Genomic DNA, 11,821 nt, shown 5'->3' on the forward strand with positions numbered 1-11,821 from the left:
GAGAGAGAGAGAACCAGGACATTATTCTGGCATGTGCAATGTCAAGGATCAAACTCAAGTCCTGCTGCTTGCAAGTGGGATACTGATCCACTGCGTCTCCTCCTGGGCTGCAAATGAACATGTAAGATGACAGTACAGCCCTTTGCAATCCTAAGGAGGCAATTTTAAAGGTTTTCATCCTTCTTAGTACTTGTTTATCTCATGGTCCTTTATAAAATTGTAAGTTACTGATTTGGGACTTATATTACTAATAAACTACTCTCAAAACATTCTTGTTTAAAAACAACTATATTGGAGTCTGGACTGTGACACACCCAGTTAAGTACTTAGCATATAGTACTAAGCGCAAAAATCCAAGTAAGGATCTGCATCCAAGGCCCAGACTTTCCACCTGCAGGGGGGACACTTCAGAAGATGTAAAACAGATCTGCAGGTGTCTATCTTTCTCTCTCCTGTCTCTCCCTTCCCTCTCAATTTCCCTCTGTCCTATTGAGTAAAATGGAAAAATAAAATAAAATAAAAACGATACTGTCTTGCTTATGACTTAGGAAGAACTATGCAGTGCAGTTTTCCTATTTCACAAGAACCCTGGTGCATTCACTCCCTTGGATGGATTTAACTGGTGTTTGGCAGTGGTACTTCACTAAGTGAAGGACTTAACTTCTTTTCCTAGGGTTTCCTCACAAGTTTTGAACTCCTCCTCGTGTATGATAACTTCAGAGTAGTTGCATTTTTTTGTTATCTTTATTTATTTATTGGATAGAGACAGTTAGAAATTGAAAGGGAAGGTGGAGATAGGGAGAGAGACAGAGACACCTACAGCCCTGCTTCACCACTTGCAAAGCTTTCCCCTGCAGGTGGTGACCGGGGGCTTGAACTCTGGTCCTTACGCACTGTAACATGTGCACTCAACCAGGCACACCACAGTCTGGCCCCACATTTTTTTTTTTTGTAGTTGCACTTTTTACTAGGTGCAAAAAGGACATTTCAGAATGTCTTTACTCTTAAAAGCCAGGTCAAGAACTGGCCCAGTGCCACTTCTGCTATGTTCTGTTGTTCAACGCAACTCCCAGACCAGCTCAGGTCCAAAGGAGAGAAGAAATAGACTGAACTACTCAGTGGAGGTGAAATATGTGTTTTCACGGAACAAATGAAGATGGTTGACATCTATGAGACAAGCTGTTTATCTTAGCAAAGGTGTTTATCTTGCTTTTCAATTTCTCCCCAGTCTAACCCCCATTTTGTCAGTATTATGTCTCACTGACTTCTCTCTCTCTCTCTTTCTTTATTGAGGGGAATTAATGGTTTATGGTCAACAGTAAAATACAGTAGTTTGCACACGTATAACATTTCTCAATTTTCCACATAACAATTGAACCCCTACTAAGTCCTCCTCTGCCATCATGTTCTAGGACCTGAACCTTCCCCACCACCTCCAGAGTCTATTACCAAGCCCAGTTCAAGTTCTGCTTTGTGTTTTCTTATTTTCAAACTCCTTTTTTAAAAGTTATTAGTGATTCAGTAATGATCAACAAGATTGTCAGATAAGAGGGGTACAATTCATGCAATCCTCACCATCAGAGTTCTGTGTCCTATTTCCTCAACTGAGAGATTCCCTATTCTTTATCTCTCTTAGAATATGGACAAAAATTCTTTATGGAGCGCAGAAGGTGGAATGTCTGACTTCTGTAATTGCTTCTCCACTGGACATGGACATTGGCAGGTGGATCCATACCCCCAGCCTGTTTTTATCTTTCTCTAATGGGGTAGGGCTCTGGGGAGGTGAGATTCCAGGACACACTGATGAGGTCCCTTGTCCAGAGAATTAATTGACTTCTCTTTAGATTATGATCTCCCTTTGTCACTTTCTCTGTGTATGCCTTGTGGTAATAGGAACAATGGCTTCATCTGTGGCCTGAGTTAAGGAGGCTTCACTTTTGTTGATAAAGCAAAATGTTCATAACAGAACAAAAAAGTAATTGACCTTTTATTGAAGTCTGTTTTATTAAAAGGCGTGTGTTCTTCTTAATACTCCCTGAGGGAAGAGCCAAATAACTGGAATTTTCTTGTGGCATATAACCTAAAGTGGGGTAGAATTGGCTGCGACCTATTTTCCTAATATTTGCATAAGCTACAGAAGCCTTGATTTCTCACCAGCTGGTTCACTCTCACTGTTTGCATATCACAATTTCCCTCATAGGGCTACACTTGCTTTTACTCTGGTTTGTTTATTTCTTAATGGAAATAAAGCATTCATGGTAATGTATTAATTTAGCTTGTGCATTTAAATAAAAAAGTGTCACATTCTCCGAAAGACAACAGGCCCCAAATGAAGTTGGCTATGCTAAGACCCACATCACCAAACTGAGACTTCACTAAACTGTAATTCAGTCCTCCCAGAAATGGAATCTAATTTCTTTTGGAATCTAATTTTTTAAAAATTAATTAATTAATTAATTAATTAATTTAATGAAGTTGATAGGACAGAGATAAATTGAGAAAGGGAGGATAGAAAGAAAAGAGAGAGATATCTGCATTACTGTTTCACCATCTATGAAGTTTCTTCCTGGCAAATGGGGACCAGGGGCTTGAAGTCAGGTCCTTGCAGATGGTAATGTGGGACCTCAACCTGGTATGTCACTGCCTAGCCCCTAAGATTTATTTTTATTTATTAATAAGAAAAAGAGAGAGAACCACTCTAATCCATGTGATGCAGGGGATCAAACCAGGACCTCATGCTGGAGCTCAATGCTTCCTCTTGAGCTGCATGGAAATTAAGTCTTGGGAATCCACTGGTGGTGCATCTGATTGATGGCACTCATTACAATGCACAAGCCAGGTTCGAACTCCCGGCCCCCACCTGCAGGGGGAAAGCTTCCTAGTGATGAAACAGTGCTTCAGGTCTCTTTCTTTCTCTTTTTTAATCTGTCTCTTTTCATTTTTCTTTCTCCCTCATTGTCTACCCACTTTTCTCTCAATTGCTCTCTGTCTCAATCCAAAAGAAATAAATATACTAAAAAAAAAAATGGAATTTTAAACCAATCACCTGATGGTCCCTGATTAGTTCTCCAACCATTAGCTAAAGGAAAATAATCTTGCAACACTAACCTTCCTTTTCACCTAGTCTAAGTTCCTTCTTCCTAATATTTCACCTTGTACAGCAACTCTGAATGTCCCCCTCCTTTTTTTAAAATTTTTTTTATATTTATTTATTTTCCCTCTTGTTGCCCTAGTTGTTTAACATTGTTGTGGTTATTTTCTGTTGTTGTTATTGATGTCATTGTTGGATAGGAGAGAGAGAAATGGAGAGAGGAGGGGAAGACAGAGAGGGGGAGAGAAAGACAGACACCTCCAGACCTGCTTCACCGCTTGTGAATTGACTCCCCTGTAGGTGGGGAGCCAGGGGCTCAAACTGGGATCCTTACACAGGCCCTTGCTGCGCCATGTGTGCTTAACCCACTGAGCCACCACCCAACTCCCCTCCTCTTTTTTTTTTTTTTTAACCTTTAGAGTAGATGCAATGCAATTTGTAGCTTGATAAATAGAAGCAGTAAGATCTTAAAATTTTACTCGGTTCAGTATCTTTGTCATTGATGGTGCCTCACCAGTCTGGTCCATTTTCTGTTGTTTATTTTCGGAGGCTCCAACAATTTTCTTTCTTTCTTTCTTTTTTTTTTTTTCAGACAGAAATAGGGAGAGAAATGAAAACACTTCGTAGCAAGAAAGTTTCCTCCAGTGCAAAGGAAACTAGACTATAATCAAAGTCACACAGATAGCAAACCATGCACACTGCCTAGGTAAGTCATTTTCCCAGCCCTGAATTTTACTTTTTAATTTTTTCATTAGAGACTTAGCAAAAAAAAAAAATCATCAGAATTCAGGGGTATAATTTTATATCCATACATGGTGTGTATAAGTCATCACACCATTTACCAAAAGCCAGTGCTCTCTCCCTACCATCATGATTTTTTAAAAATACTTTGGTTTCTTTTTTAATGCTTTATTTATTTTATCACAGAGATACTTGAGCACTGATCACCACTAGCTTATGGTGGTGCTGAAGATTGAACCTGGGAACTTATAGCCTCAGGCATAAGTTTTTTGCAGAACCATCATGCTGTCTCTCTAGCCCAGTCATTGTAATTTTCACAAAAATTCAAGTTCAATTGTTTCAGTCATCTCCATTTCACTTATGAGCAAAACGATGTCTCCATGTGGCAGCTCAGAGACAAGATGGAGTTTGTCAAAGACACAAGCATGCACTCTTATCTCTGACAGCCCAGGAGTCTAAACAAGTGTGAATAGACAGTCTATGAAACTGGCCTCCCACCTGGGAGTGAAATGCTCATGAAATGATTGATAATCTGATGTCCCTGTCTTGTCTCCTTTCAAACCCATCCTATTCCCCTCAGTCACTACTCCCCCAAAAAGTCATGATCTGAAAATGCAGCAAGCAGAGATCAGCGGTGGTGAGAGAATGGTGGTGTGAGAGACACTTACTCATCTCTTTGATCAGGAAGCATATCAGGGTAACTAGTGGGATTTTTCGGGTGCTTTAAAATTTATATTTCTAATTTTGTGTAGAGACAGAGAGGAATTGGAAAGAAAGGAGAAAAAGAGACAGAAAGAGAGATACCTACAGTCTTGCTTCACCTCTAGTGAAGCTTTCCCCTTCAGGTGGAGACACGGGGCTTGAACCCAGGTTCTTGCACATGGCAGCATGTGTGGTCAACCAGGAGCAACTCTTTCTGCCCCTGGAACAATATAAATGTGCAAATATTATCTTTAATGTTTAAATTGGAGGTTCAGGACATAGAATGTGGGTGATTTAAGAAGGCTTTTTTGTTCATTTGTTTGTTTGTTTTGTTTTTGTTTTACTTTTGCCTTTTCACCAGAGCACTGCAGAGATTTGGCTTATGGTGACACAGAAGATTGAACATGTGACTTCAGAGCCTCAGGAATGAGAGTCTTTTGCATAGCCATTATGCTATCTCCCCTGGCCTTTTTTTTTTTTTTTTTTTTGCTTGTTTGTTTTATTTTTCTGGATAAACCAATATGTTGAGTCATCATTACTGAAAATAGTAAAGTAAGTCCTTGTACCTACATGGGGTGGAGGGAACTAGTGTTCTGTGCTGAGCCAGAGCTTTTGAGTCAGACATAGAATTAACTCCATTCACCTCTGCCTCTGTATCCATGGTTCTGTTTCTAGACTGCAGTTGCAGAAAAGCACAACCAGCAAAACTGAGCTCCAGACATATTGCTGCAGTTGGCAGGAAAGTCTATCAAGCACAATGTCCTCTGGCAGAACAGAAAGACTGCAGAGTCCACAAAGCATCCAAGAGATGCTGGTGATTCTGTGTGAGACATGCAGAGCTCACAGCCAGAGAACCTTCTTCAGGATGTCCTGAGGTTCTAGTCAGGGAGTCCTGTAATTCCCACAAAGACATGATGGGTCTAGACCTCTAACAGATTCTGTTCAATATTGTCAATGGTCATCTCCATCAGGAAAAACATAATGGACCCCTCTGTGGGCCCCTATTGGACCTTGCCCTCAGTGTAGATCAACAATAGTAGGGAATGTTCCATTCTCCGAATGGGGGGTTGAACATCATACTCTACCTACTACCCGAGGAGATTGGGTCCTGAAATTGGTCTAGCCTGGTATGTTCCTAGCCATGACCACAGAATGTGAGCTCAGACCTACAGGAATGAAAAAGTTGCATAGGCTTCTGTGTTGAATATTGGCCCCAGATCAAATCGATGGGGTTTACAGTTAACAATATTTATATATTTTTCTCATATTTGGGAGCTACTCTCTTCCCTGATCCAACTTTCTAGTCCTTTTCCCAATTATGACACCATCTCCCCAGACAATAACCTGGGTCCACCTGCATATTAGATGTCAGACTCAGGCAAAAACTAGTTGTCATGGACCCCTTGGAATATACCTAAAATATACCCAGTAGCTTTTTCTAAAACAGAGACATCAAATCTTCATCTGCAATATTCTTGCCTTTATGATTAGTTCATGATTAGCCAACAATTTGCTCTGCTTTATATCTTAACTCTTTTTCAGCCATCAGGTTCCAGATGCTAGCTAACATGATGCCAATCTGACTTCCCTGGGCAGACGACCCCACCAATGTGTCCTGGAGCCCCACCTCCCCAGATCCCTGCCCCACTAGGGGAAGCTAGAGACAGACTGGGAGTATGGATCAACCTGCCTATGCCCATGTTCAGAAGCCAGACCTCCCACCTTCTGCACCCCATAATGATCCTGGATCCATACTCCTAGAGGGATAGAGAATAGGGACAGGGAAGCTATCGAGGGAGGAGATGGGATAGGGAGTTTTGGTGGTGGGAATTATGTGGAAATGTACCCCTCCTATCCTATAGTCTTGCCAATATTTCCATTTTTTGAATTAAAAAAAAAAAGAATAGGGAATCTGGGTCCAGGTGGTGATGCACTTTGTTGAGTGCACATGTTACAATGCTCAAGGACCAGGGTCCAAACCCCAGTCCCCACTTACAGAGGGGGAAGCTTCACATTGGTGAAGCAGTAGTGAAGCTATCTGTTTTTCTCCTTCTCTGTCTTCACTTCCTCTCAATTTCTGACTGTCTCTATTCAATCAATAAACAAAGATAAAAAATAAAAATACAATGCAATGATTGCCACCTCAACATGCTTCACTTCAGACTGTGTCCAGAGACTTCACATGTGGAATGACAACCCTTCAGCTTCATTACTCGGGTGAGACCTTTCCTTTCATAGTATACTCTAATTTCATCTCAGGTGGTTCACTTTCTAACAAAGTCCCAAAACCTAGATATACACCAGTTTCTGTGAGAGAGAGCATATCTTCACAGCTATCTATAAACTACTGTAAAATATATACCTGAAAGTAGAAGTACACTAGAGTTTGCAGTGAGTACCTCCCTAACACTTCCTCTCCACTATTCCAAGCTTTGGGTCCATGATTGCTCAACAATTTGTTTGGCTTCGTATGTTAACTCTCTTTTCAGTCACCAGGTTCCAGATGCCATCAGGATGCTGGCCAGGCTTCCCTGGATTGAAGACCCCACCAATATGTCTTGGGGCTCAGCTTCCCCAGAGACACACCCTACTAGGGAAAGAGAGAGGCAGACTGGGAGTATGGATAGACCAGTCAACGCCCATGTTCAGCGGGGAAGCAATTACAGAAGCCAGACCTTCTACCTTCTGCAACCCACAATGACCCTGGGTCCATGCTCCCAGAGGGATGGAGAATGGGAAAGCTATCAGGGGAGGGGGTGGGATATGGAGATTGGGTGGTGGGAATTGTGTGGAGTTGTACCCCTCCTACCCTATGGTTTTGTTAATTTATCCTTTCTTAAATTTAAAAAATAAATAAATAAATAAATAAATAAATAAATAAAAATAAAGAATGGGAAAGCTTTCAAGGGAGGGGACGGGACAGGGAGTTCCGGTGGTGGGAATTGTGTGAAATTTTACCCCTCTTATCCTAGGTCTTGTCGATTTTTCCATTTAATAAATAAAAATTAAAAAATATAATCATTTTTTAAAAAAAGAATAGGGAAGCTTTCAATGGAGAGAATGAGACATAGTACTCTGGTCATGGGAACTTTTTGTTATCTTACAATCTTGTTAATCAACACTAAATCACTAATAAAAAATTTTAAAAGAAAATACATTTTAAAAAAAAGAAATGGATTTCTTTCATGATCCTTAACAAAACTCCTTCAACATATGTGAGTCTATATGATGAGGTGAGCCTCTAGATAAACACTGGTGGAAGGAGGGTTGTCTGGAAACTAACTTTATGATTAAAGTGATTAAAGACCTAACAGGCCTTCCAGCCTGATCTTCAAGAGGTAACAGGGGCTGCCTGTTATGTCAGTCACCAATGGCCAATGATCTAACCATGCCTGTGTAACATCCATATAATCCCAAAAGGATGGAGATTGAAAAAACTTTCAAACTGGTGGGCAGGAACACATCTGTATTCTGTAAAGGTAGCATAACCCAAGCTTCATGGACACAGATGATTTCTCTTCTAAAGATTTTTTATTCTTTATTATTATTTTTTTTTACTTTTTTATAAAAGGAAACACTGGCAAAACCATAGGATAAGAGGGATACAACTCCACACAGTTCCCACCAACAGAACTCCATATCCCATTCCCTCCCCTGATAGCTTTCCTATTCTTTATCCCTCTGGGAGTATGGACCCAAGGTCATTGTGGGAAGTAGAAGGAGGAAAGTCCAGCTTCTGTAATTGCTTCTCCACTGAACATGGGCATTGACAGGTCGATCCATACTCCCAGCTTCCCTCTCTCTTTCCCTAGTGGGGCGGGGTTCCGGGGAATTGGAGCTCCAGGACACATTGGTGGGGTTGCCTGTCCAGGGAAGTCTGGTCAGCATCATGCTGGCACTATCAGGCCACCCCATCAGCCGGGGCCCTAGTTGGGGAGTCCTAAAATTCCCAAACAGACATGATGGGCCTAGACCTCAAATAAATCTCTCTCTCCATTGTTACTGGTCATCTATATCAGGAACAAAACAGATCCCTTTGTGGACCCCCATAAGGCCTTGCCCTCAACTTGGATCAATAACAGTAGAAAATGTTCCATCCTCTGAAGGGAGGCTGGACAACATACTCTATGCTACACATGAGGAAGATGGGTCCTGAAGATGGAGCAACTTGGAATGTTCCTGCTCATGACCACAGAAAGTGAGGTCGGATCTACAGGGATGCAGAGGTCACATAGACTCCTAAGCTGAATATGGGCCTCAGATCAGATCAAATCTATGGGGTTTACAGTCAACAATATTTATACACCTTTCCTGTATTTGGGAGCTACTCTCCCACAGGTCCAGCTTTGTGGTCCTTTTTTCAGTCATGACATCATCTCTCCAGACAATAACTGGGATCCACCTGCATATCAGATTTCAGGCTCAGGGGGAAAAAAAAGAAACTAGTATAGCCACAGGCCCTTTGGAATATAACTAAAATATGCCTACTAGCTATCTACAGAAAGTAGACACCCCCCCCCCAACTCTTCATCTGCACTACTCCAGCCTTTAGGTTCATGATTAGTCAACAACATGCTTGGCTTTATATGTTAACTCTCTTTTCAGTCACCAGGTTCCAGATGCCAGCATGATGGCTTTAGTCTTTTTCAGTCTTTTAGTCTTAATGTTTAGTCTTTTAGCCTTAAAGACTTTTTATTTTCCCCAGAGCACTGCTCAGCTCTGCCCTATGATGGTGTGGGGGATTGAACCTGAGACCTGAGAGCCTCAGGCATGAGAGTCTGTTGTATCACTATTATACTATCTCCCTCACCCTCTCAAGCCCTTTCCAGACCTCATTCCAGTCTCTTTATATGGCTGTTGATCCCTAACTTAGTAGTCTCAGTAAAAAAAAAAAAAAAAAAAAAAAAAATTACACACACACACACACACACACACACACACACACACGTTAAACAGTTTGTACTGTGATCCAGCCTAGCAAATTAGTTGAACTCAGAGAGGAAAAACCTCTAGTTTACAGCCATTTGACTGGAAGCACTGATTGATGGTAACCTGGGCTTGCAATCTGTGTCTGAGAGGGTTGGGACATTTTGTGGGAATGTGCCCTTAATCACTGTCTTTGTTTGGTGATGTGGGTTTAGCTCAAATGAGTGCATTTGGGCGATGCTTTGTTTGATTGTTCATTTTGATAGCAGCAAAGAGAGAGAGAAAGAGATAGAGATAGAAAGAGAAAGAGGGAGAGAGAGAAAGAGAGAGAGAGAGAGAGAGAGAGGGTGAGTGAAGGAGACCACAGCACTGAAGCTTCCTTCAATGTGGTGGGGGGCTGCCTTGAACCTGGGTCTTGTACATGGCATAGCAGTGCATGATCCAAGCGAGCTATTTCGCCAGCCCTCTTTACTTTAAACACATACAAAAAGCAGAACAGTACATTTGTGTGTGTCTGTATCACCGTGAAAAGAAAATTAAATTCAGTTAACACTGGGTATTTCTGGTGTTGAGACGATTATGCCTTTTCCCCAGACCTCTATCTACTCATCATATTCCCAGGTTTTCAGGAGAGCTAGTGTTAACTTCCTAATATGAAACACGGACTTCAAAAATGCAGATGTCCCTTATTCTCTCCTTAGAGTCAGGTCCTCTTCTCAGGCCTAAGAAGCAGAGGCCTCCAGGAATCACTTCTCACACTGCACACACTCCTGCATCCCAGTCTCTCACTTTTTTTTTTTTTAGTGACTTAATACTGATTTACAAAATTACATGTCAACAGAGGTTTAATTCCACACAGTTCCCACCACCAGAGTTCTGAATCCCCAATGCTCTAGTGTAAGCTACAGCAGTTTTCCTGAGGTTGCAGATATAGGTTAAGTATTATTTCCACAACAATCTGTCTATATTTGTATATAATTGCCCCCCCCCTTAAGGTCCATCTTCTTTTCCTTTCCAAGCTACACATAAACCCTATTACTATATCCAAATGTCCTTCTCCTTTTCCTCTTCTCTTTTTGGGTCCTGATGGAGCTGGAGTTCTGAGCCTTCTTAACCTCTTCCTCCTATCACTTCTCCCCCACTGGGAGTATGGATCACACTTATTGTTGAGGTGAAGAAGGTGGAAGGCCTGGCTTCTGTAATTGCTTCTCCACTGCACATGGGCATAGGCAAGTGGATCTATACCCCCAGTCGGTTTCTATCTCCTCCTAGTGTGGTGGGGCTCTGGAGAGGCAAAGTTCCAGGACACATTGGTGAGGTTGTCTGCCCGTAGAAATCACCAGTCATTCGTCATTTCCAGCAGGCTCACAATGTATCAAGAAAAGTCAACTCTACATGTTGTTCTGTCAGGAAAGGTCTCCTTGCCTTTAGGTTGTAGATTCGGAGGATGCTGAAGTCAACCATAACTGTTTGTCTTGTTATGAAGAACCCTGAGGCAACAACAAAGAAGCCATCTTGGAGAGTCCACAAGTGGGAGTCTGCTCCTGTCATGTTTACAAGTTGCTAGAGGAAGCATAAGGTAACACTTCACTGCACCCTGACATCTGTCCTGGTGCTTTAGGATAAGTCAAATAACCTCTGGTCCTTACATCTTCCCAAACACAGATTAACTGACTAAGTAGATTCAATGAGAGCAAGACATTGCTTTGAAATTACTAGTAGTACTTCTCATTAATCAAATAACTAAAACATGCTAGAGATGAACTACTTGTCTTCTTTTCTAAAACAAATAATCAATAAAACAAACAAACAAAAAAAAAACAAGGTTTGTGTGTGTGTTTGTGTGTGTGCGCATGTAAGTGCATGTGACTTAACTAAATAAACCAAGGCCAAAAGTTCTGAGAACAGGGCTTTAGTCACTTAGAGAAATTTCATGTTGGCCTCCCAGGCCTCAGTTTGACACTAAATAACTTCCTTCATACACTCCTCTTTCCACTAAACTTTCAACTTGCTCCATACCAGTGACTATTTCAGTCAAAACTAATATGTACTCCTTTGATCTAGAACATTCTCTCCTTCCTTTACACATACCTACCTCTTTCTTCTTGAGTTTCGCTTGAAGCCCCCCATTCTGAGTGTCTTTTATCATTTTATATTCTACCATGCTTGCTTGTTTCTCTCTCTCTCTCTCTCACTCTCTCTCTCACTACAGGGTTATTGCTGATTACTGACTGATGACTCTGCATTGAAGATGGCTGTCTTCTTTTTTGAGAGTGAAACAAAGAGAGATAAACACAGAGCGAATGGTGAGAGAAGCTGAGAGATGGAGTGAAACTTGAAGCACTGATCCACTGCTCATGG

Source organism: Erinaceus europaeus, chromosome 20, assembly GCF_950295315.1.
Source record: "Erinaceus europaeus chromosome 20, mEriEur2.1, whole genome shotgun sequence".
Taxonomy (NCBI): Eukaryota; Metazoa; Chordata; class Mammalia; order Eulipotyphla; family Erinaceidae; genus Erinaceus; species Erinaceus europaeus.